The sequence below is a fragment of the Triturus cristatus genome, chromosome 4_1 (assembly GCF_964204655.1).
Source record: "Triturus cristatus chromosome 4_1, aTriCri1.1, whole genome shotgun sequence".
Classification (NCBI taxonomy): domain Eukaryota; kingdom Metazoa; phylum Chordata; class Amphibia; order Caudata; family Salamandridae; genus Triturus; species Triturus cristatus.
In genome coordinates, this window is record NC_140585.1 from 64,463,624 (window position 1) to 64,489,065 (window position 25,442).

A 25,442-nucleotide genomic window follows, 5' to 3' on the forward strand; every position below is an offset into this window, starting at 1 on the left:
CACAAGGCCCTCCACGACCTGGGCCCCAAGTACCTCAACAACCGCCTGTCCTTCTACATGCCCACCCGCCAGCTACGATCGGCCAGCCTCGCCCTTGCCACCGTACCACGCATTCACAGAACCACCGCCGGAGGAAGATCCTTCTCCTACCTGGCCGCCAAGACATGGAACTCCCTCCCCTTCTGCCTTCGAACGACCCAGGACCATCGCTCCTTCAGAAAGCAACTCAAGACCTGACTATTCGAGCAGTAACGGACCCCTCCCCCCCAGCGCCTTGAGACCCTTCCGGGTGAGTAGCGCGCTCCACAAATGTAATGATTGATTGATTGATTGATTGAGCACATAAAGCGCATAGCTACTTCAGTAGGAGTGTCCCAATAATGATAATAATCATATTAATAATAACAAATGAGCACATAAAGCGCATAGCCACTTCAGCAAGAGTGTCCCAGCGCTAAGGTCAAAACACCGAACAGAAAACTCAGAAGCATAAGAACAGCAGGCATCTGGTTAGCAAACAACCAGGGTTTTACATTTTTCAGACACAGAACTTCTGTCTCAGAATGCCTTAACTGCAGAGGCAGAGAGTTCCAAAGTGTGGGTGCAAGAGAGCTAAAAGAGCTCCACCCATGCGGCCTCTCTTTACCCTCGGGACCTGAGCCAACAAGGCCTCTGAGGACCGAAGATGCCTCAAAGGGGAATAAGGTCTAATGAAAGGATGTAAATGGGTCGCGCCAGTCCTCCTGAAAACCATGTAGCAGTAACAAAGGGCCTTAAAAGCAACACGTTTCTTCACTGGAAGCCAGGAAAGTTTGAGAAGTGTTGGGTCCATGGGAGCCCATTTATAAAGTTTTAGTAACAGTCGAGCTGCCGAATTCTGAACCCGTTGGAGTCACAGCAGTTGTGACTGGGAACCACCGAAACACAGACTATTGTAATCATCCAGCCACGAGATGACTAAGGCCTGGACCACTGTATTTTGGGAATCCAGTGGTAGAAGACGATGATGGCCTTCAAAGACTCGAGAACTCCAAAACATCAGCCTCTCAAAGCCAATAGCTGGTCATTGGAAGTAAGGTTCTGCTCAAAGCACATGCCCAAGTTCTTGAGCCTAGGCTTTGGTGCTGGAAAAGAGCCGGGTATCGCCGTTCACCAAGCAGGAGACCGAACGGCAGACTGGTTGCCCAGCGTCGGGCCCTCAGTCTTACCTGCGTTTGACTTCAGACAGCTGAGGTCCATCCACCGGGCAACCTCTGACAGACAGGCCCTCTGGGCGGCAGCCCCACTGGCAGAATTTGGAAATAGAGTAATGATCAACTGAGTGTCCTAAGCATATGATAAAATATCGAAGCCGTGACTTTCAATGACATGAGCCCCGGGGAGCATATAAAAGCTGAATAAGGTAAGGCTCAGAGACGAGACCTGTGGCACCCCTGTGCCAGCCGGACCACCTCTGATCAAAAAGGTTTTTGAAAAACATGAAAGGCCCGGCCCTGCAAAAAAGATGCCAAACATTCTAAGGCCCTGTGGCCAACCCCGGAGCTCCATAATCGCTCCAATAGGCGGCTGTGAGATACAGTGTCAAAAGCCGCACTCAGGTCCAACAGCAGCAATGCTGCGCTGTCCCCTCCGTCCACAACCCGGACAGAGACTCCGATGCGAGAAGCAGAGCAGACTCGGTGCTGTACTGTGGGCGAAAGGGCCTCTGAGCTCTGTGCAAAGGCCTCCTTTCCTCCATGAACCCTGCAGTCTGCTGATTAATAAACCTTCTTAATATAAAAACTGCTTCAAAGTGCACACACAGAAGGTGACCCCAAACTCTGTGGTGCCGGCTTCCCTCCTAGATTAATGCCATGATTGATGCAATGTGCCAAAGAAGCAGTAGGACCCATATTTCATTCATTCATGGGTGAGTGACGTAAAGGGCAATGTACTGTCTGCAAATATCGTGCCGGCGTCTTTCTTAAACCCTAACAACTTGAGCTCAAAATAAATTCAATGTGCAAAATTAAACAAAATAGTCTCACGCTTTATTCTTAAATTGAGACATAATAAATACTGCCTATAAAAATTGCTTCAGTATACGAAGAAACAGTTGGTAACTCGTCGTACTATGGAGGAGTAAAGTGCATTGTAGAGGCTGGACCCATCACATTAGTCCTTCCCCTCTGTGGTGCAGCCAGCTAACAGACTGAATGCTATTGACATGTAAGGATCCAAAAAGGTGTAAAGTGCAAGAGATCTCTAAATGCTTAAGGGTTGGAGGCCGACAAGGGGTTCATGTATATACCTTTATAGGTGTCCTTCAAAAATATCAGAAATCCCGCAGTTAGCTGAGCCTGAGTTCGGCTGAGGCTTGATGATACTGCAGTTTGACATTTCCTGGTTCTTAATATGAAATACAGGGGTTTCCAACAATGCCTTAGCCCAGTCAGTTCTTTGCATACACATACTACACGTGACAGGGATTCAAAAGGGGTTAGGGGAGATTTGCCCACCAAGAAAAATTCATAAAAATGGACAAAAAAGGGTTTTATACAACAATTTTTCAAATGCATTGGCTGAAAAAGAAAGGGTTTTAAAGCCAGTTCTGAAATGGAACTATTGCACCATTGTAATACTTTATTCTGCCACAGTTCTCGGGAGTACTTTTTGTGGTAGTAGAAATGTGCCTACGAGAGAGTAATGCACTCGATACAAAGTATGGGATGCCCAGCAGCAAAACAACGCGTGTCTGAATGATCTCTGCCCATCTGATGGACTGTGCCACGATGGAAGAACCAGGGCTCTCTCGGTGCATTACCATATACTGTTCTACGCTGATATCCCAGTACTGAGACATTCACAGAGCTCCCACGATGCACCTCTATGGACCTGAGCCAACCATCACTAACTCACCACTGTGACATTAAGAAACCTATCAGAATGCTGCCCCATTGTGTTGTTCTCCATGCACTGATATCAAGGGTGTAGAAACATTCACAGAGCTCCCATAATGCACTTCTGTGTGGACCTGCACCATGCATCACTAACTCACCACTGTGACATTCACAAAGCTATCACAATGATGTTGCATTTTGTTGTGTATGGTTACCAGAGTGTTGACACATTCACAGATCTCCCTCGAGGCATCCCTCAAGTCTCGGCCCTACTCTGTTTAACACCTACATGATTCCTTTGGCCAACATTGTAAAAAGATCACACGGACTGAACATCATATCCTATGCCGACGACATCCAGCGGAAGATGGAAGTCCTGATCATCGGAAACACCTCACTTTGGAACAACACCTGGTGGCCCTCTGGACTAGTACTATCGCCCAAGCCGACTGACCACACCAGCACCCTTGGCGTTATTCCTTGACAGTAAACTCATCATGAAAAAACGGGTAAATGCTGTCTTATCCTCCTGCTTCCTCACCCTCTTCATGCTCCACAAGTTCTTTTAAGTGGCTCACCATCAACATCAGATGCACCATCACTTACATTTGCTAAACGCCACAGGATAGGAAGAGGGGTGCCTGAAATCTTGCAATCCTTGCATGGGGTAACAAACAAGCAGCAATGTGTGTGTAAGATAAGTGGTCATTGTGAGTGCAGCCGGGACGGTAACTATCAATGTAGTGTGAACATTCCATGTGAGTGTATATAAACAAAGAGTCCGTGGGTCTTCACAAAAGCAAAGCTGAAAATAACCCAACAAAATGTTCATGAAGGAAGTTCTCAAAGAAAGCACGGAGTCCCATCACCCACTGAAGTGGCATGCTTCATCATCTGGGGCCTCCTCTTAACCGCACCTAGTGCCGTTAAGGAGCTATAACTCCTTGCCAGTGTCAATAGGAGGAGCTCGCGGTTGTTTTAGTGTGTACCAGGAGGACTAAATCTCCAGCTAAACAAGGAAGCTTCCTAACGTGTGGTGAAGTACAATGTGGAAAATGTGCTGTGTAAATAACCAGTGATTTAAAATTAACTACCCAGAAAAAATAAGTTTATTCGGTATCACTGGGTGTTAACATAAAAGACATGAAAGCGTATACTCGGTAAGTCTCCGAGCGCATCAATATCATGAAGCGGTCTACATGTTTCAGCCAACTGTGATCCAAAAAGTGTAATCGTGGCTTTCTTCAGGACCATGTAACAAAACTACTGCAGCTAGGAAGAAAGTCCGGGGTAACGACGGACAGAGCATTGCCTCACACCCTGAGTTGTTACCAGGAGTGGTGGGCGGTATCCCCGATTTGGTGCGGGCGATCATTGATTCTTCCTGCAGTACCGTTTACTTATGAACACACAGGTACACCAGTTGGTTGTATCGTTTCTAGTCCTGTGATTAATTTACATGTGACTTATTCTAGCTGCAGTAGTTTCGTTACATGGTCCTGTAGAAAGCCATGATTACACTTTTTGGATCAGAGTTGGCTGAAACATGTAGACCGCTTCATGATATTGACGCGCTCGGAGACTTACCGAGTATACGCTTTCATGTCTTTTATGTTAACACCCAGTGATACTGAATAAACTTATTTTCTCTGGGTAGTTAATTTTAAATCACTGGTTATTTACACTGCACATTTTCCACATTGTACTTCACCACACGTTAGGTAGCTTCCTTGTTTAGCTGGAGATTTAGTCCTTCTGGTACACACTAAAACATCCGCGAGCTCTTCCTATTGACACTGGCAAGGAGTTATAGCTCCTTAATGGCACTAGGTGCGGTTAAGAGGAGGCCCCAGATGATGAAGCATGCCACTTCAGTGGGTGATGGGACTCCGTCCTTTCTTTGAGGACTTCTTTCATGAACATTTTGTTGGGTTATTTTCAGCTTTGCTTTTGTGAAGACCCGCGGACTCTTTGTTGTTATACATTTAGTAATTAGGGGATGTGTCCGTGCTGGTCTTTAAACTTCCCTGCGACCCTCTAATCAATCGGTGTTTTTGTCATTCCATGTGAGTGCCATGTGAAAAATCCATATGAAGACAGTGTGAACATTCCATGTGAGTGCAGTGGGAACATTCCATGTGATGGCAGTGCGAATATTCCATGTGAGGGCAGGGTGAACATTCCATGTGAGGGCAGTGTGGACATTCCATGTGAGGGCAGGGTGAACATTCCATGTGAGGGCAGGGTGAACATTCCATGTGAGAGCAGTGTGAACATCCCATGTGAGGGCAATGTGAACATTCCATGTGAGGGCAATGTGAATATCCCATGTGATGGCAGTGTGAATATCCCATGTGATGGCAGTGTGAACATTCCAAGTGAGGGCAGTGTGAACATTTCAAGTGAGTCACAGCGAACATTCCAAGTGAGGGCAGTGTGAACACTCCATGTGAGGACAGTGTGAGCATCCCATGTGAGTGCAGTGTGAACATTCCATATGATAGAAGTGTGAACATTCCATGTGATGGCAGTATGAACATTCCAAGTGAGGGCAGTTTGAACATTCCAAGTGAGGGCAGTGTGAACACTCCAAGTGAGGGCCGTGTGAACACTCCAAGTGAGGGTAGTGTGAACACTACATGTGAGGACAGCGTGAACATTCCATGTGAGGACAGTGTGAACATTCCATGTGAGTGCAGTGTGAACGTTCCATGTGAGGGCAGTGTGAACATTCCATGTGAGGGCAGAGTGAACATTCTATGTTGGCAGCTCCGCATTAGTGAGTTTATCTACAGAGTGGCCCGTTACTATCACTGTAGTGTGAACATTCTACACAAGTGCAGTGTAGATAGGTAGTGTCCAAGCAGTCATTGTTAGGGCTGGATGAGCTGTGTAGTGAGAGCAGAGTGGTGAAAATGAACGAGAGTCAGTGTGTTCAGGGTAATGTGTGAAGCTCAATGCGAGTAGGCCACTGTGAGCAGAAGAGGCTCAGTGCACATTGTGCAGTGTGAGCTCAGTATGACTGGGGCACTGCGAGCAGAAGGGACTCAGTGCACATTGTGCAGTGTGAGCTCAGTGTGACTGGGGCACTGCGAGCAGAAGGGACCGTTTCGTCTTGTTTAGATAAAGATTACTTATTTTTCTAAACTGGTGTGGTGTCCATTTGTAGTGTTTTCACTGTATTACTGTATGTGTTCACAAATGCTTTACACACTGCCTCTGAGATAAGCCTGTCTGCTTGTGACAAGCTACCAAGGGGGTGAGCAGGGGTTATTTTAGGAATGCATCCCCCTTTCCCTGACTAGAAGCAAGGGTCCCTATTTGGACAAAGGTACCTACCAACTAGAGACCCACATTTCTAACACTGGTGGTCAGGGGTGAGGATTTGGACTTGCATTTGTGATTTACATACAGTGATTGGTGTACACTACTAGTGAGTGCAGACCATTACACGGCCACATACATTTTGGTAGAGTTTTTCTGGGACTATTTTTGAGAAGTGCCAATACTTACCATGAGTAAAGAAGCATCCAGTGCATCTATCGATTTGGAATTTGAAGAGGAAAGGTTTGATACATACACTGTGCCACAGCTTAAAACCATCTGCAAAGAAATTCAAAGTCTCCGTGAGAGGCCTCACCAGGAAGGATGAGTTCCAGAAGGCGCTGAGGGCCTGGTTGCAATCTAGGAATGCCAGTGAGCATCCAGAAGAGCCTATGATGGAGAGAGAGAATGTAGATGGGCAGCAGGAGGGGCCATTGGGCCTGACTGGGGGTAAAGCACCTTCCAGGGTGGGCAGCAGTGCTTCTTCAAAAGGCCTGTCTCCAGAGGAGCTGGAGGACAGGGAGAGAACCAGGATCCATGAATTGGAGCTCACAAAGCTCAAGCTGGGGAAGGAGGATAAGGAGTTGACATTTCAGAGGGAGAAATTAGCCCTGGAAGAGACAAAAAAGCTTTTAGAGCATGAAAGAGGGTTGAGGGAGTTGATTCTGAAAGCAAAACGTTTAGAGATCAGTCCCACTGGTGGCAGCACACCGTCAGTACCTGTAGAAAGTAAAGTATATATTCCCAAATATGTCATTAAGGAATTTATGAGGCATGAGGACATTGGGCAGTGGTTTAAGGCTTACGAGGTAGCCATGATGTCCCATAGAGTCCCTGAGAAAGACTGGGGCGCAGGGTTATGGAGCCGCTTTGTCAGTGAAGGGAGGGACACCTTGTCAGACCTGCCCAAGGAGGATCAGACGTCCTATGCCCCCATGAAGGAAGCCTTAATGATCAGTTATGGGTTGACCCCAGAGCTTTATAGGCAGAGATTTAGAAACTGCAGGAAGCTGGAGTCTAGAACCTGGGTACAATATGTAACTTTCTTTTGCAGAGCATTGGATGGTTGGGTGAAGGGTAGCAAAGTAAATGATTTTAAGGCGCTCTATGATTTGATTGCATGGGAGCACTTGTCCAGTAATTGTTTTCCAGAGCTACACCAACACTTGATTGACAGTAAGCTGACTGAACCAGGGAAGCTTATGGAGGAGGTGGACCGCTGGGTCAGTACCCGGGTCCACAAGGGTCATGTGGGAGACTTCGCCAAAGGTGGGCAGGGTCCCCAGCAGAAGAGTGGGGGGGAAAGGGTAAACAGAAGGTGTCCAGACAGGGCCTGGAGGGAAAGGTTCCCAGCCTCCCACTGAGAAAAGACCAGGGGTCCCTCCGGGTAAGACTGGGCAGAAGGGTCCCAAAATCTGTTTTAGCTGTGGTCAGATGGCTAATGTATCCGTGGGGGGGTGAGGGGGGGAGTCGGGTGCCCAAGGTGAATGGGGTCCCGCAGAGATGTCCCTAGTGTCTTTAGGAGACAGTGAGATGGTCCCTAGGACTCAACTGCCTGATAACACAAAGAGGAACAGGCAGTGGGTGACCATCAATGGCCTTAGGGTGGAGGCTCTGAAAGACAGCAGAGCCAGTGTGATAGCTGTCAGTTGTCGGCTGGTGTCTGAAGAGCAGGTGGTCCCCAATACATTCTACCCCATAATGGCAGCTGACAATTCAGAGAGCCACTGCAAGGTGGCTCAGGTTCCCTTTGAGTGGGGGGAGGGGTCTCAGGTACCTTTCAATTAGCTGTGAGGCCAGCCATGCCTGTTGACTGTCTGCTAGGCAATGATTTGGAGAGCTCCCCTTGGGCTAAGGTGGAGAGAAGGTCTCATTTGGAGATGTTGAGTCTGCCAGAGTGGGCGTGTGTGACCACTCAGTCAATGGCAGCCGGTAAGGGTATTCAAGAGGACCTGGAGCCTGAAAGAGTGGCCCAGGTGCCTGCCTTAAATAGAAGAGGCAGGGGGCGCGGGAAACCAGGCCCCAAAGTTGCCGTGGTCCAGGAGGAGGCAAACCTTGAGGGGGATGCCCTGGAACCTACAGGGGAACAAGTAGCTGAACTGGGGGAGCTGCCTGAGCTGACCCATTGGCAGCAAGAAGGAGGACCTTCCAGGGAAGAGTTCTGCGAGAAGTGCCCTTCTCTTGTGGGTTTGCGGTAGCAGGCTGCAAAGCAGGCAGCAGGTGATCAGTCGAGATAACATTGGATTTACTGGGAGAATGGTCTAATGTATAGCATGTCTGAGGTTGCTGAGCCTGGGTCAGCCTGTGTGCTGGTGGTACCCCAGCGCTTCGGAGCCTTCCTACTGGGTCTGGCTCATGATGTGCCTTTAGCAGGACATTTGGGGCAAGACAAGACCTTTGAAAGGCTTGTCACCCACTTTTATTGGCCCCAAATGCGCAAGAGTTCAGATACTCATTGCTGGACATGTCCGACTTGCCAGGCAAGTGGTAAGAGTGGGAGGAAGCACGAGGCTCCTCTCCAACCTTTCCCTGTGGTCAGCACCCCCTCTGAAAGGGTGGGCATCGACATTGTGGGGCCTCTGGATCCCAAGACAGCCATGGGCAACAGGTTCATCCTAGTCTTGGCGGACCATGCCACCCGGAGGCCATCCCTCTCCAGACTGTGATGGCCCCATTGGTGGGTCGTGCATTGATGGGGATCTCCCGTGTGGGGTTCCCTAGAGAGGTTGTGTCAGACCGTGATACCAACTTCAGATCTAAGTATATGAAGTCCCTGTGGCAGGAGTGCAGTGTAACCTATGAGTTCATCACTCCTTACCACCCCCAAGTTAATGGGTTGGTTGAGAGATTTAACCGGACCCTGAAGGACAATTATGGGTCTTGAGGAACCCATGAGGCGTAAGTGGAACATCCTCTTGCCATGCCTTCTGTTTGTTTACAGAGAGGTGCCACAGAAGTCCTTAGGGTTCAGTCCCTTTTAACTATTGTATGGTCACCCTGTAAGAGGATCTCTGAGTTTGGTGAAAGAAGGCTGGGAGAAAGCTCCCAGTAAAGCTCCCCAGGATATATATAGCTACATGTTGGCCTTCAGAAACCAGACTAGGTGTTTCAGACAACTCACTCAGGCGAATCTGAAAACCAGGAGGAGATGAAACGGTGGTATGATCAGAATGCCACTCTGATCGAGTTTCGGCCTGGACAAAAAGTTTGGGTCATGGCCCCAGTGGAGCCATGTGCGCTCCAGGATAAGTGGACCGGACCCTTTGAGGTGGTGGAGTGCAAGAGTAATGTCACCTACTTGTTGGACTTGCAGTCTCCTAGAAACTCTTTGCGGGTCCTGCATGTGAACCGCCTGAAGCCCCACTTGAAGAGGTCCGAAGAGGGCATGATCTTAGCAACAGATGCTGGGATGGAAGAGGAGACTGAGCCTCTTCCTGACCTCCTGTCTGCCAAGGAGCAAGATGGGTCAGTGGACGGTGTGAGCCTCTCTACCGCCCTGACCCCTGAGCAGCAGAATGACTGTTGCCAACTGTTGGGACAGTTTCCTGACCTGTTCTCCCTGACCCCTGGTGTCACTCAGTGGTGTGTCCATTATGTGGACACTGGGGACAGTCCTCCAGTAAAACATAAGATTTACAGAGTGACTGACAGGGTCAGAGCTTGCATCAGGGAGGAGATCTCCAAGATGTTACCGCTAGGGTTGATTGAGTACTCAAACAGCTCTTGGACCAGCCCAGTGGTCTTGGTCCCAAAGGCTGTCGCATCTGGTGCCACACCAGAACTCCGGTTCTGTGTGGACTACTGAGGGCTCAATTCAGTCACCTGGACTGAAGCGCACCCCATCCCCAGAGCTGATGAGCTCATTGATCGGTTAGGGGCTGCACAGTACCTCAGTACGTTTGATCTAACGTCTAGGTACTGGCAGATCGCCTTAACTGATGGGGCCCGAGAGAGGTCATCATTCTACACACCAGATGGGCACTACCAATTCCGGGTGATGCCCTTTGGGATGACGAATGCCCCTGCCACCTTTCAGAGGCTGGTCAACCAGGTGTTGGCTGGACTTGAGGATTTTAGTGCCGCCTACCTGGATGACATTGCAGTGTTCAGTGCCACTTGGGAGGAACATCTGCACCACCTCTGGGAAGTGTTAAAGGTGCTGCAGAGGGTAGGCCTGACAATCAAGGCGAGTAAGTGCCAGATCGGGCAGGGTTCTGTGGTGTACTTGGAACACCAGGTTGGGAGCGGCCAGGTGGCGCCCCTACAGCCCAGAATTGATACCATTCTGGCTTGGGAACCTCCCAAGACCCAGACAGAGGTGAGAGCCTTTTTAGGACTCACAGGGTATTACAGGAGGTTTGTCAAGGGGTATGGCAGCATTTTTGCACCCTTGACAGAGCTGACTTCTAAGAAGCAGCCAAAGATTGTGAACTGGACTGATGCCTGCCAGCAAGCTTTTGATGCCCTGAAATCTGCCATGTGCACGGCGCTCGTGCTTCAGGCGCCCAACTTCTCGAAGGAATTCATTATGCAGACGGAGGCTTCAGAGCATGGTGTGGGGGCTGTGCTCTGACAGATGAATGAGGAGGACCTAGACCAACCTGTAGCCTTCATCAGTAGGCGGTTAATTCCATGGGAACAGAGGTGGGGTGCGATTGAGCGTGAGGCATTTGCTGTGGTCTGGGCACTGAAGAAGTTGAGACCATACTTGTTTGGGACTCACTTCCGGGTTCAGACAGACCACAGGCCCCTCAGATGGTTGATGCAGATGAGGGGTGAGAATCCAAAGCTGTTGAGGTGGTCCATTTCTCTACAGGGTATGGACTTCACGGTGGAACATCGCCCTGGTACAGATCATGCCAATGCTGACGGTCTGTCCAGATTTTTCTGCCTTAGTGATGAGAACTCCCTGGGGTAGGGTAGTTCCCCCCACATTTCAGCTGGAGGGGACACATGTTAGACTTGGCACCATTAGCGTGAGTCTCCCTTCCACTTTTTGCTGTTGCCTCATCTGTGTTTGTTAGTCTAGATGCTTTGGGCACTTTGTCACTGCTGTTCAGTGCCAAAGTACAAGTGCTCCCTATTGTAAATTGTTGTATGGATTAGTGATTCCATGATTGGTTATTTGATTTACTTGTCAGACCCTAGTATAGTGCACCATGTGTTCCCATGGCCTGTACATCAAATGCTGCTGGTGGGCTTGCAGCACTGATTGTGCCACCCACAGAAGCAGCTTGTAAAATGTGGCTCAGGCCTGCCATTGCAAAGCCTGTGTGCAGTCTGGGACTGCCATGTTGACTTGGCAAGAGCGCCCACTTGACAGTACCTAAACCTTCCCTTTTCTGCATGTTAGTCACCCCTATAGTAGGCCCAGGGTACCCCTGTGGGCAGGGTGTGTTGTATGTGAAAGGTAGGACATGCCCTGGTGTGTGTGGCATGTCCTGATAGTGAAATACTGCCGATTTCGTTTTTCACTATTGCAAGGCTATCTGTTCCCATAGGCCAGAATGGGCAGTTTGATTATAACACCTTATAAACATAACTGACCCAGGGAACAAGATAGGAAAATAAAGTTAATATGCCTGAACTCAGAGTGTTAAAGTGTATCTTTTAGTGTGGGTAATTTTAACATTCTGTGTTTAAAAATACCACTACCTAACTATCCAGTGTGCCTCTGCTAGGGTTGTGTATTGCATGTCTGGGTTGTGAGTGACAGGAGCTGGGAGAGGGCTGTGGCTCCAGCAGTTGGATGAATCAGGGCTGGGCTGAAAGGGACCTGGGTTTAATTTAGAGTAGGGGGAGATTTCCTTTCACCTTCCTGAGCCAGGTCTTCTTTCAAAAATTCTGTCTCCACCTCCTGCCAGGAAGCTGCACCAGATAGGACAGGACTGGTTTTGGCTGGGTACAGACACTCTCTGCCTTCAGAGACAAAGGATTTGTGTGTATAAAAAGGGGGACCCAGACCCCAGAACTTTAGATCACTTCTGGGAAATCAAGAGGAACCTTTGCCAAGGAGAAGAAACCGGAGAAGCTGAAGGAGGATTACTGCCCCTGTGCTGTTTGCTGTTTGGGTTTGCCTGCAGTGGTTACTTGTTGTTTGCTTTGTCATCTTGAGGAAGATCTCCAAGGGATTGAAATTGAGCTTGCCTCCTGTCTGAAGTCTCAGGGACACAAAGACTTCACCACCAGCTCCCCTGAATTTCCTTGCTGGGAATTCTAACCTCCAGAGAGGTGCCTGCTGCTGTTCAGGACCTCTAGAGACTGTCTGTCGCTGGGAGGTGGAAGCTGGAAGCCGACGCAACGATGAAGAAGCGCGCCGCATTTACACCGTGTCCCAACTCATCACCGAAATCATCGCAGCGCCTGACGTGTGGCTGCAAAAGTTCACGCATCGGACCGGATCGTCGCATCGCATCAACCACCACTTTATCCCATTGCACCGGATCATCGCATCGCATCGAGGCGCCATCTTGTCGCATCGTAACCGGAACGCAGTAAGAAACTGACGCATCTCCTCCTCTCTGGCAAGGAACTGACGCATCGCCTCCCCTGAGCTGCAGTAAGGAACAGGTGCGCCGTTTTCTCCGAAGCAAGGAACTGATGCTTCGCCTTCCCTGGGACCCTTTTGTTTATTTTGTGTGACGCATCTAAGGTACTTTGTTGGAAAAGTGTTGCATTTACAACTTGCATTGAACTGAACTATTTCTACCATTTGAAAGTCTTATTTTTAATACTGTATTGTGGGTTTTTGCCGTTTGGTTTTGTTTAGATAAAGAATACTTATTATTCCAAACTGGTGTGGTGTCCATTTGTAGTGTTTTCACTGTGTTACTGTTGGTGTTCACAAATGCTTTACACACTGCCTCCGAGATAAGCCTGTCTGCTCGTACCAGGCTACCAAGGGGGTGAGCAGGGGTTGTTTTAGGAGTGAAGCCCCCTTTCCCTGACTAGAAGCAAGGGTCCCTATTTGGACAGAGGTGCAAACCATTGCCAACTAGAGACCCCCAGTTCTAACAAGTAGGCCACAGCATGATAAGGAGGTTTAGAGTGTGACAGCACAGAAGGAGGACAAGAGTGCCACAGCATGAAAGGAGTTTTAGAGTGTGAACAGCAGAGAAGGAGGCTGCGAGAGCCACAGCATGAAAGGAGGTTTAGAGAGTGACGGCAGAGAAGGAGGCCGAGAGTGCCACAGCATGAAAGGAGGCTTAGAGTGCGACAGCACCGAAGGATGCCGAGTGCCACAGCATAATAGGAGGTTTAGAGTGTGACAACATCAAAGGTAGCCGAGAGTGCCACAGCATGATAGCAGATTTAGAGTGTGACAGCAGAGAAGGCAGCCGAGAGTGCCATGGCGTGAAAGGAGGTTTAGAGTGTGAACACTAAGAGAAGGAGGCTGAGAGTGCCACAGCATTAAATGAGGCTTAGAGTGCAACAGCAGAGAAGGAGGCTGAGAATGCCACAGCATGAAAGGAAGTTTAGAGTGTGAATAGCACCAAAGGTGGCCGAGAGTGTCACAGCATGAGAGGAGGTTTAGAGGGGGAACAGCACCGAAAGAGGCCGAGAGTGCCACAGCATGAAAGAAGGTTTAGAGTGTGAACAGTAGAGAAGGAGGCAGAGAGTGCCACGGCATGAAAGGAGGTTTAGAGTGTGAACAGTAGAGAAGGAGGCTGGGAGAGCCACAGCATAAAAGGAAGATTAGTGTGTGACTGCACTGCAGGTGGCCGAGAGTGCTACAGCATTATAGGAGGTTTAGAGTGTCATAGCAGAGAAGGAGGCTGAGAGCGCCATGGCATGAAAGGAGGTTTAACGGGTGAAAGCATAGAAGGAGGCTGAGAGTGCCAGAGCATGCTTGGAGGTTTAGAGTGTGAACAGCAGAGAAGGAGGCTGAGAGTGCCACAGCATGAAAGGGTGATTAGAGTGTGGACAGCAGAGAACGAGGCTGCAAGATACACAGCATTAAAGGAGGTTTAGAGAGTGACAGCAGAGAAGGAGGCTGAGAGTGCCATAGCTTGAAAGGAGGTTTAGAGTGTGACAGCACCAAAGGAAAAAAGTTTAGAGTGGGACATCCACAACACAGAATGGAGGTGAAGAGTGCCACAGCACAGAGGAAGCGGAGAGTGTCACAGCACAGAAGGAGGCAGAGAGAGCCACAGAATGAAAGGATGCTGAGAGTGTCACAGCACAGAAGGAGGCAGAGAGTGTCACAGCACAGAAGGCGGCAGAGAGAGCCACAGAATAAAAGGAGGTGGAGAGTGTCACAGCACAGAAGGAGGCAGAGAGAGCCACAGAATGAAAGGAGGTGGAGAGTGTCACAGCACAGAAGGAGGCAGAGAGAGCCACAGAATGAAAGGAAGCTGAGAGTGTCACAGCACAGAAGAAGGGTGAGAGTGTTACAGCACAGAAGGAGGCGGAGAGTGTCGCCGCACAGAAGGAGGCTGAGAGCGTCACAGCACAGAAGGAGGCTGAGAGCATCACAGCACAGAAGGAGGCAGAGAGTGTCACAGCACAGAAGGAGGCAGAGAGTGTCACCGCACAGAAAGAGGCGGAGAGTGTCACAGCACAGAAGGAGGCAGGGAGTGTCACAGCAAAGAAGGAGGCGGAGAGTGTCACCGCACAGAAGGAGGCGGAGAGTGTCACAGCACAGAAGGAGGCAGAGAGTGTCACAGCACAGAAGGAGGCGGAGAGTGTCACAGCACAGAAGGAGGCAGAGAGTGTCACAGCACAGAAGGAGGCAGAGAGTGTCACAGCACAGAAGGAGGCAGAGAGTGTCACAGCACAGAAGGAGGCAGAGAGCGTCACAGCACAGAGGGAGGCGGAGAGTGTCACAGCACAGGAGGCAGAGAGTGTCACAGCACAGAAGGAGGCAGAGAGTGTCACAGCACAGAAGGAGGCAGAGAGTGCCACAGCACAGAAGGAGGCTGAGAGCGTCACAGCACAGAAGGAGGCAGAGAGTGTCACAGCACAGAAGGAGGCGGAGAGTGTCACCGCACAGAAGGAGGTTTAGAGTGTCACAGCACAGAAGTAGGTAGAGAGTGCCACAGCACAGAAGGAGGCTGAGAGCGTCACAGCACAGAAGGAGGCAGAGAGTGTCACAGCACAGAAGGAGGCGGAGAGTGTCACCGCACAGAAGGAGGTTTAGAGTGTCACAGCACAGAAGTAGGTAGAGAGTGCCACAGCACAGAAGGAGGCTGAGAGCGTCACAGCACAGAAGGAGGCAGAGAGTGTCACAGCACAGAAGGAGGCGGAGAGTGTCACCGCACAGAAGGAGGTTTAGAGTGTCACAGCACAGAAGTAGGTAGAGAGTGCCACAGCACAGAAGGAGGCTGAGAGCGTCACAGCACAGAAGGAGGCAGAGAGTGTCACAGCACAGAAGGAGGCAGAGAGTGTCACAGCACAGAAGGAGGCTGAGAGCGTCACAGCACAGAAGGAGGCAGGGAGTGTCACAGCAAAGAAGGAGGCGGAGAGTGTCACCGCACAGAAGGAGGCGGAGAGTGTCACAGCACAGAAGGAGGCAGAGAGTGTCACAGCACAGAAGGAGGCGGAGAGTGTCACAGCACAGAAGGAGGCAGAGAGTGTCACAGCACAGAAGGAGGCAGAGAGTGTCACAGCACAGAAGGAGGCGGAGAGTATCACCGCACAGAAGGAGGCAGAGAGTGTCACAGCACAGAAGGAGGCGGAGAGTGTCACAGCACAGAAGGAGGCAGAGAGTGTCACCGCACAGAAGGAGGCGGAGAGTGTCACAGCACAGAAGGAGGCAGAGAGTGTCACAGCACAGAAGGAGGCGGAGAGTGTCACAGCACAGAAGGAGGCAGAGAGTGTCACAGCACAGAAGGAGGCAGAGAGTGTCACAGCACAGAAGGAGGCAGAGAGCGTCACAGCACAGAGGGAGGCGGAGAGTGTCACAGCACAGGAGGCAGAGAGTGTCACAGCACAGAAGGAGGCTGAGAGCGTCACAGCACAGAAGTAGGTAGAGAGTGCCACAGCACAGAAGGAGGCTGAGAGTGGCACAGCACAGAAGGACGCAGGGAGTGCCACAGCACAGAATAAGGGGGAGAGTGTCACAGCACAGAAGGAGGCGGAGAGTGTCACAGCACAGAAGGAGGCAGAGAGTGTCACAGCACAGAAGGAGGCAGAGAGTGTCACAGCACAGAAGGAGGCAGAGAGTGTCACAGCACAGAAGGAGGAGGAGAGTGCCACAGCACGATAGGAGGTTTAGAGTGTGAACAGCAGAGAAGGAGGCGGAGAGTGTCACCGCAGAGAAGGAGGCGGAGAGTGTCACCGCAGAGAAGGAGGCGGAGAGTGTCACCGCAGAGAAGGAGGCGGAAAGTGTCACAGCACAGAAGGAGGCAGAGAGTGTCACAGCACAGAAGGAGGCGGAGAGTGGCACAGAAGGAGGCAGAGAGTGTCACCGCACAGAAGGAGGCGGAGAGTGTCACAGCACAGAAGGAGGGGGAGAGGGTCACAGCACAGAAGGAGGCGGAGAGTGTCACAGCACAGAAGGAGGGGGAGAGTGTCACAGCACAGAAGGAGGCGGAGAGTGTCACCGCACAGAAGGAGGTGAAGAGTGTCACAGCACAGAAGGAGGCGGAGAGTGTCACAGCACAGAAGGAGGGGGAGAGTGTCACAGCACAGAAGGAGGGGGAGAGTGTCACAGCACAGAAGGAGGGAGAGAGTGTCACAGCACAGAAGGAGGCGGAGAGTGTCACAGCACAGAAGGAGGGGGAGAGTGTCACAGCACAGGAGGAGGCGGAGAGTGCCAACAGCACAGAAGGAGGGGGAGAGTGTCACAGCACAGAAGGAGGCGAAGAGTGGGCTCAGATGCTCTGCTAGTGCTGTGGGGATGTGGCTCACACTTTGTGCCAGTGCTGTGGGCTCACACTTTGTGCCAGTGCTGTGGGCTCACACTTTGTGCCAGAGCTGGGGGCTCACACTTTGTGCCAGAGCTGGGGGCTCACACTTTGTGCCAGTGCTGTGGGCTCACACTTTGTGCCAGAGCTGGGGGCTCACACTTTGTGCCAGAGCTGGGGGCTCACACTTTGTGCCAGTGCTGTGGGCGCATACCTTGCGCCAGTGCTGTGGGCTCAGACTCTGTGCCAGTGCTGCGGGCTCAGACTCTGTGCCAGTGCTGCGGGCTCAGACTCTGCCAGTGCTGCGGGCTCAGACTCTGTGCCAGTGCTGCGGGCTCAGACTCTGTGCCAGTGCTGTGGGCTCAGACTCTGTGCCAGTGCTGTGGGCTCAGACTCTCTGCCCGTGCGGTGGGCTCACACTTTGTGCCAGTGCTGCGGGCTCAGACTCTGTGCCAGTGCTGTTGGGCTGTGGGCTCAGACTCTGTGCCAGTGCTGTGTGCTCAGACTTTGTGCCAGTGATGTGGGCGCACACTTTGTGCCAGTGCTGCGGGACTGTGGGCTCAGACTCTGTGCCAGTGCTGTGGGCTCAGACTCTGTGCCAGTGATGTGGGCGCACACTTTGTGCTAGTGCTGCGGGACTGTGGGCTCAGACTCTGTGCCAGTGCTGTTGGCCTGTGGGCTCAGACTCTGTGCCAGTGCTGTGGGCTCAGACTCTGTGCCAGTGATATGGGCTCATACCTTGCGCCAGTGCTGTGGGCTCATACTTTGTGCCAGTGCTGCGGGCTCAGACTTTGTGCCAGTGCTGTGGGCTCAGACTCTGTGCCAGTGCTGTGGGCTCAGACTCTGGGCCAGTGCTGCGGGCTCAGACTTTGTGCCAGTGCTGTGGGCTCAGACTTTGTGCCAGTGCTGTGGGGCTGTGGGCTCAGACTGTGCCAGTGCTGTGGGCTCAGACTTTGTGCCAGTGCTGCGGGACTGTGGGCTCAGACTTTGTGCCAATGCTGTGGGCTCAGACTCTGTGCCAGTGCTGTGGGCTCAGACTCTGTGCCAGTGCTGTGGGCTCAGACTCTATGCCAGTGCTGCGGGACTGTGGGCTCAGACTTTGTGCCAGTGCTGTGGGCTCACACTTTTTGCCAGTGCTGTGGGCTCAGACTTTGTGCCAGGGCTGCGGGCTCACACTTTGTGCCAGTGCTGCGGGCTCACACGTTGTGCCAATGCCGTGGGCTCACACTTTGTGCCAGTGCTGCGGGCTCACACGTTGTGCCAGTGCTGCGGGCTCACACGTTGTGCCAGTGCTGTGGGCTCAGACTTTGTGCCAGTGCTGTGGGCTCAGACTTTGTGCCAGTGCTGGGGGCTCACACGTTGTGCCAGTGCTGCGGGACTGTGGGCTCAGACTTTGTGCCAGTGCTGTGGGCTCAGACGTTGTGCCAGTGCTGTGGGCTCAGACTCTGTGCCAGTGCTGTGGGCTCAGACTCTGTGCCCGTGCTGTGGGCTCACAAGTTGTGCCAGTGCTGCGGGCTCAGACTCTGTGCCAGTGCTGTGGGCTCAGGCTTTGTGCCAGTGCTGTGGGCTCAGACTCTGTGCCAGTGCTGTGGGCTCAGACTCTGTGCCAGTGCTGTGGGCTCAGACTCTGTGCCAGTGCTGTGGGTTGATACCTTGCGCCAGTGCCGCGTGCAGTCCGAATCGTGGTTTATTGCAGCGGAGGAGAGTCCAGGCCTGGCACGGAAGTGCCAGAGGGGCTGGGTTTGAAGTGCTCATCAGCAGTAGGCCGGGGATAGGCCTGGGCCCACACACCCCTCGCGGTTCAGAGTTACAGCCCCGCCCCCGCACTGCCGTGCTGCACAGACCGCGGTGCTGTCTTCCACCACACGGGTGTCTCCAGCCGGCCTGACCTCGCCCTCTTTGAAAACCCTGCTGCCACAACACGAATGAGTCATTTCAAGGGATAAACCCGACACATGGTGTGTTTTTCCCATCGATGGATTTCTTTGACACTGACTTCTTGTGCGCGTATCGGAAGGATGTGTCAGTTATATTACATGAGTGTGAGATAAAGGTCGCATGTATCGGACCCCACAAGGTCCTCGGCGGCGCTGGCACGGCGCCTGCTTCTCGGCGCTGGCATTGATCACCCGTGGCTTCACTGGTGCCAGGCGTCACTCACAAACAGTGCTTTACCGGAGCGGGTACTCACTCTTTAGAGCACCTGTTTGCCCCCAAGAATTGTCAGTACTCCCTCATTGAGAGCACGTCATCATTGCTGAAAAGTGCAGGCACTCTGCCTTTCAATTAAAGAAGTGCCTTTTCAACACTGTTTACAAAGCCTACCGACTGCACTTTACAGCAGGGGGCGCTGCAGAGAGAGGGCTGTAAAACCATGGTAACCGATGCACACATGTACCATTAGAGCAATGACACGAGGGCCAGCGCCGAGTACCTAACACCAACAGCAGAAAGCGTCATAAAGTGCCTCGCCTCAGCCAAGCGCACTGAAGCGGACAGTGAGCTGCGTAACTGCACCCATGCACCCCGGAAGTAGCTCCTGCCACAGCGGTTCTCCAGGGGCCCAGGCTGCCAGGCTTCTCTATAGGATAAAGTCCACCTGTGGTCACGTGCCGGGCACCCATTCCCTCAGGGGGTTTTAAGGTGTCAGAATCCGCTTCCCCCACACCACCGCCCCCTTACCTGAGACTTCCTCCCTCCGCCGGGCGCCCCTCGGAGCTGGCACAGGGCGGCACGGCCTAGGGTCCCCTCAAGCCCCCCGTACAGGTCACCGCAGGGACAGGCTCTGGTGCCGGCGTCACGGAGGCTCGGCACACGCACTGTGTGACACGTGGAAACGGTCTTTGCACCGAGGGAGGGTGTGTCCGACGCCTGGCCGGCTCCCCTTTCCCTGTAACCCTTTCACTGCTGGCGCGGGAGCAGAGCTGCACAGGTGAATGAAGGTGAACACAGCTAATTATAGGTGTATTCTGAGTGAAGCCTGATTTTAACCCTCTCACTGCTGGCGCAGGCTTAACTGTACACAGGTGAATACAGGTAAACTACAGGTGTGAACAAAGTAAGGCCTGCCTTTAACCCTCTCACTGCTGGCGCAGGCTTAACTCTACACAGGTGAAAACAGGTAAACTACAGGTGTGAACAAAGTAAGGTCTGCCTTTCACCCTTTCACTGCTGGCGCAGGCTTAACTCTACACAGGTGAATACAGGTAAACTACAGGTGTGAACAAAGTGTGGTCTGCCTTTAACCCTCTCACTGCTGGCGCAGGCTTAAATCTACACAGGTGAAAACAGGTCAACTACAGGTGTGAACAAAGTGTGGTCTGCCTTTAACCCTCTCACTGCTGGCGCAGGCTTAACTCTACACAGGTGAATACAGGTAAACTACAGGTGTGAACAAAGTAAGGTCTGCCTTTAACCCTCTCACTGCTGGCGCAGGCTTAACTCTACACAGGTGAATACAGGTAAACTACAGGTGTGAACAAAGTAAGGTCTGCCTTTAAGCCTTTCACTGCTGGCGCAGGCTTAACTCTACACAGGTGAAAACAGGTAAACTACAGGTGTGAACTAAGTAAGGTCTGCCTTTAACCCTCTCACTGCTGGTGCAGGCTTAATGCTACACAGGTGAAAACAGGTAAACTACAGGTGTGAACTAAGTAAGGTCTGCCTTTAACCCTCTCACTGCTGGCGCAGGCTTAACTCTACACAGGTGAATACAGGTAAACTACAGGTGTGAACAAAGTAAGGTCTGCCTTTAACCCTCTCACTGCTGGCACAGGCTTAACTCTACACAGGTGAATACAGGTAAACTACAGGTGTGAACAAAGTAAGGTCTGCCTTTAACCCTCTCACTGCTGGCGCAGGCTTAACTCTACACAGGTGAATACAGGTAAACTACAGGTGTGAACAAAGTAAGGTCTGCCTTTAAGCCTTTCACTGCTGGCGCAGGCTTAACTCTACACAGGTGAAAACAGGTAAACTACAGGTGTGAACTAAGTAAGGTCTGCCTTTAACCCTCTCACTGCTGGCGCAGGCTTAACGCTACACAGGTGAAAACAGGTAAACTACAGGTGTGAACTAAGTAAGGTCTGCCTTTAACCCTCTCACTGCTGGCGCAGGCTTAACTCTACACAGGTGTATACAGGTAAACTACAGGTGTGAACTAAGTAAGGTCTGCCTTTAACCCTCTCACTGCTGGTGCAGAATCAACACTGCACCGGAGAATACTGGTAACTACAGGTGCGAGCAAGGTAAGGTCTGCCTTTAACCCTCTCACTGCTGGCGCAGGCTTAACTCTACACAGGTGAATACAGGTAAACTACAGGTGTGAACAAAGTAAGGTCTGCCTTTAACCCTCTCACTGCTGGCGCAGGCTTAACTCTACACAGGTGAATACAGGTAAACTACAGGTGTGAACAAAGTAAGGTCTGCCTTTAACCCTCTCACTGCTGGCACAGGCTTAACTCTACACAGGTGAATACAGGTAAACTACAGGTGTGAACAAAGTAAGGTCTGCCTTTAACCCTCTCACTGCTGGCGCAGGCTTAACTCTACACAGGTGAATACAGGTAAACTACAGGTGTGAACAAAGTAAGGTCTGCCTTTAAGCCTTTCACTGCTGGCGCAGGCTTAACTCTACACAGGTGAAAACAGGTAAACTACAGGTGTGAACTAAGTAAGGTCTGCCTTTAACCCTCTCACTGCTGGCGCAGGCTTAACTCTACACAGGTGTATACAGGTAAACTACAGGTGTGAACTAAGTAAGGTCTGCCTTTAACCCTCTCACTGCTGGTGCAGAATCAACACTGCACCGGAGAATACTGGTAACTACAGGTGCGAGCAAGGTAAGGTCTGCCTTTCACCCTCTCACTGCTGGTCCAGGACCAACTCTGCACAGGTGAATGCAGAAAACTACAGGTGTGATCTAAGTGACATCTGCCTTTTACTTTTTCACTGCTGGGAGCAGGATCAACAGTGCACAGGTAACTATAGGTGTTATGTTATGCTAATATTATAACTTAATATAGCACAACAACTCACACACGGAGATGTATCTCGGCGCTTCTCCAACACAGGGCCAGGTAGCTGAATAAAACAGCCAAGCATTCAAGAGTTTTTTTAACTTGGTAAAATCTGGACAAGAGCGAATATAGTCCGGAAGCTGATTCCCGGGTGAAGGGGAGAAGGAGAAAGATCTCCCGCCAAATCTAGACGTACAAATACAGGGGACAGTCAGCCAGGCTTTGTCGCAAGATCTGAGATTTCTAGCGGGACAGTAATATCTCAACCTCCTCTATAAGTAAAATGGGACCCTTACTCATAAGAGACTTATGGGTAAGACAGCATATCTTAAAAACAGAACACCTCCTGTGTAAGCGTAAAGCTCTCAGCGTGGGGCTGAGGGAGAGGCTGCAGGAAGCTTGCAATCCAGGCGTGCACCGGTGTTCTACACCACCTGGACTATGAACACAAGGTGTCAGTGGCGGCTACTAGCAGCGCATTACCATAATCAAGCCGACTCATGACTAAGGGCCAGAGTTAGATATCGGCAGACGGGTTTCTCCATCACAACGGTGACGGATATCTTTTCTACCGAAATATAAATTACATTATATCCTATGGGATTTATATTTCGTCAGGCGGGATATCCGTCACTGTTGGCACGGAGGAACCCGTCCGCCAAGATCGCAATCAGGCACTAAAGCTTGACACAGAGTTTTCCTGGCAAAGAATGGCAGCCGAGGAAAAACTTTCCTCAGTACACCACTCATGGTGGCAAAACAGGAACCACAAGTTGAAGAGACGTGATCTTTCCTAGATATGACCTGATCCAACCAAATACAGAGGTTTCTCACAGTTTGCCTGCGAGACGGGGCTGCACGATACAGTACTTAGAAATATTCAGTCATCGATATATACTTAAAAAACAGTTCCTTGAAGTCAATAGCTCCCTCTGGGCTATCACTGCGTCGTGAACACACATATCCAAACAGTTCAGGCCGACCGCGGCATCGCGGGTCAGCTACCATGTCGGGAAGACCAGCAAAACAGTACCTTTAGAAATGAAGGGCGTCGGTGACCTCTAGTTGAGCTTACGAAAGCACGGTGTCCGCTGGCATCGGTTCCGGAGGCCGATGCAGGAGTCGTCGGACCCTTGAAGTCACACGTGTTGCAGATCGAACTCCTCGCGGTTGAAGGCAAGAGCGCCGGCATCGGCAGACGTCTAGTGCTGCGGTGTGAAGTGCAGCGGTGTGGCGTGCGATGCCCTCAGGTTGCGGTGTGAAGTGATGCGGTGCTCGTTGCGGTGCTGGCAGGTCACGGTGCAGTCAGCGACGGCATAGTTGCTGAAGCGCTGTCATCGGCTGACAAACTGGAATCGATGACACCGGCGTCGTTAGGCCAACGCTGCGGTGCGGGATGAGGGCGGTGCGTTGTGTAACTTTACGAGCAGTACCCTCGAACCACGGTGCAAGCAGCGGCATCGATTTTGGCGTGGAGCTGCGTCGTTGGGGATACCAAGATGGCATCGCCAGGAAATGTGGACTGGGTGCCCACAGGTCGCTGTGTGAGCAGCGGCTCGGTGGCGGAGTCAGCAGGTGTCGTCGGTGAGAAAAGGGTCGCAGCATTGCAGCGGTGCCCTCTGCAGTGCCTTCAGGACACGGAGTCGGCAGCGGTGTCGTAGACGGCATCAGGTTGCTTTTTCTTCTGTTGCAGCACTAAACACATAGTTCCCAGTGCTGATGGCAGAGGAGCTTGAAGTCTTTGCTTTTCTTGCCTGAGACATCTTGTACAGGGGGCAAGCTCTACCTCATGCCCTTGGAGAAACTCACAAAATTAGATTGCAGAAAGTTCAGTCCAGTCCTTTCACTGCCCAAGACAGCAGCAGCCACTACGGGCCAACACAGCAAAGCACACAACAAAGTGGCAGTTCCTCCTCACAGCTTCTCCAACTCTCCTTCTTGGTCCAAAAGAGTTCTACAGTTCAGGGGTTTGGGCTCAACTTTTTATAGCCCAAAATCCTTTGTCCTCTCAGGCAGAGAGTGTCTGTGCCCAGCCAAAAACAGTTCTGCCTTCTCTGGGGTTGCTTCCTGGCAGGAGGTGCAGCCCAGGTCTATTCAGCCCTTTCCTGACCCACCTAGACTATCCGGAGCCACTGCTGCTCCCCAGCCCCTATCATCCAAAATCCAGACAGTCAATCCACAAACCCAGCAGAGGCCTGCTGGATGGCTGAGCAAGAAAATACCTACTTTCTAAAAATTGCATTTCCAAACTAAGAATATAAAAATCACCTTCACTAAAAGATGCATCTTTCGATTCTGAGTGCGGGCATACTAAACTTTATTTTCCCACCTAGTTCCCAGGGCCAGTTATGTTTATAAGATGTTATAAACAAGCTCCCCATTCTGTCCTATGGGGAACAGGTAGCCTTGCAACAGTGAAAAACAAAATTGACAGTAGTTCACTATCAGGACATGCCAAACACACCAGGGCATGTCCTACCTTTCACATACACTGCACCCTGCCCACAGGGGGTCCTTGGGCATACCTTAGAGGTGACTGACATGTAAGAAAAGGGAAGGTTAGGGCCTGGCATGTGGGTGCACGTGCCAGGTTGATATGGCAGTACCAGACTGCACACAGGCTCTGCAATGGCAGGCCAGAGTTACATTTAAGGGCTGTTTGTGTGGGTGGCACAATTCAGTGCTGCAGCCCACCAACAGCATTTTATTTACAGGCCCTGGCACACTCAGTGCACTTTACTAGGGTCTGACACATAAACCAAATATCCAATCACGGAAACACCAATCCATAACACATTTTACCACAGGAGCACTTGCACTTTACCACTGATCAGCCGTGAGAAAAGTGTGCAGCCAGCCAGCAAAAACCGGCAGGTCAGAAAGCAAACACTCAGAGGAAACACACCAAAAGATGTCAAGTCTAACATACAGGGAGTGCAGTAAAGACTCATATGAGTTTTGTGTTACCATATAGTGAATCCACGCCAGTACCATGCAGTTACAAGTTAGACCGCATGGAATGGGGAATTACGGTGTGAGTCTGAGTTTTCATGTCATAAAACTACACAGAATTCTCATTCACCTCCGAGCAAGTATGGAGGGACCTCTGGGTGTGGTGGAGTGAGACAGACCCTTGGTGGGAGTAGGGAAGAGAAGCGAACTGAGGCTTGGCTGCTGCTGCAGTCAAAGCCTTATGCAGTTTTACCATGCAGAATTACCACACGGTAACATTAGGTCTGGTTCTCCCACACCCGTAAAACCTACTCAGTCATTACCAGGCAGAGCAGAACTCCATGTGGTTCGCTGCTCCGCCTAACTCACAGTGAGGGCTGTTGGGCATGGCCTTCCTGGGGAACATCCCTAAACCTTTATGT

At 51.2% G+C, this 25,442-nt stretch overlaps 1 protein-coding gene across 2 annotated transcripts in view; it reads right to left on the minus strand.

The window, feature by feature from the left end:
• LOC146839533 (glycerol kinase-like) overlaps positions 1–25,442 on the minus strand; it is an 88,009-nt gene that overhangs the window by 23,145 nt on the left and 39,422 nt on the right. Inside the window, exon 1 of one of the 2 annotated variants that reach the window (XM_085651591.1) lies at positions 19,733–19,900. The exons of the other annotated variant lie outside the window; for it this stretch is intronic. The gene's annotated coding sequence lies outside the window, so the exon portion shown is untranslated. Of the gene's footprint in view, positions 1–19,732; positions 19,901–25,442 lie in introns of those variants that run through there. 2 annotated transcript variants of the gene reach the window in all.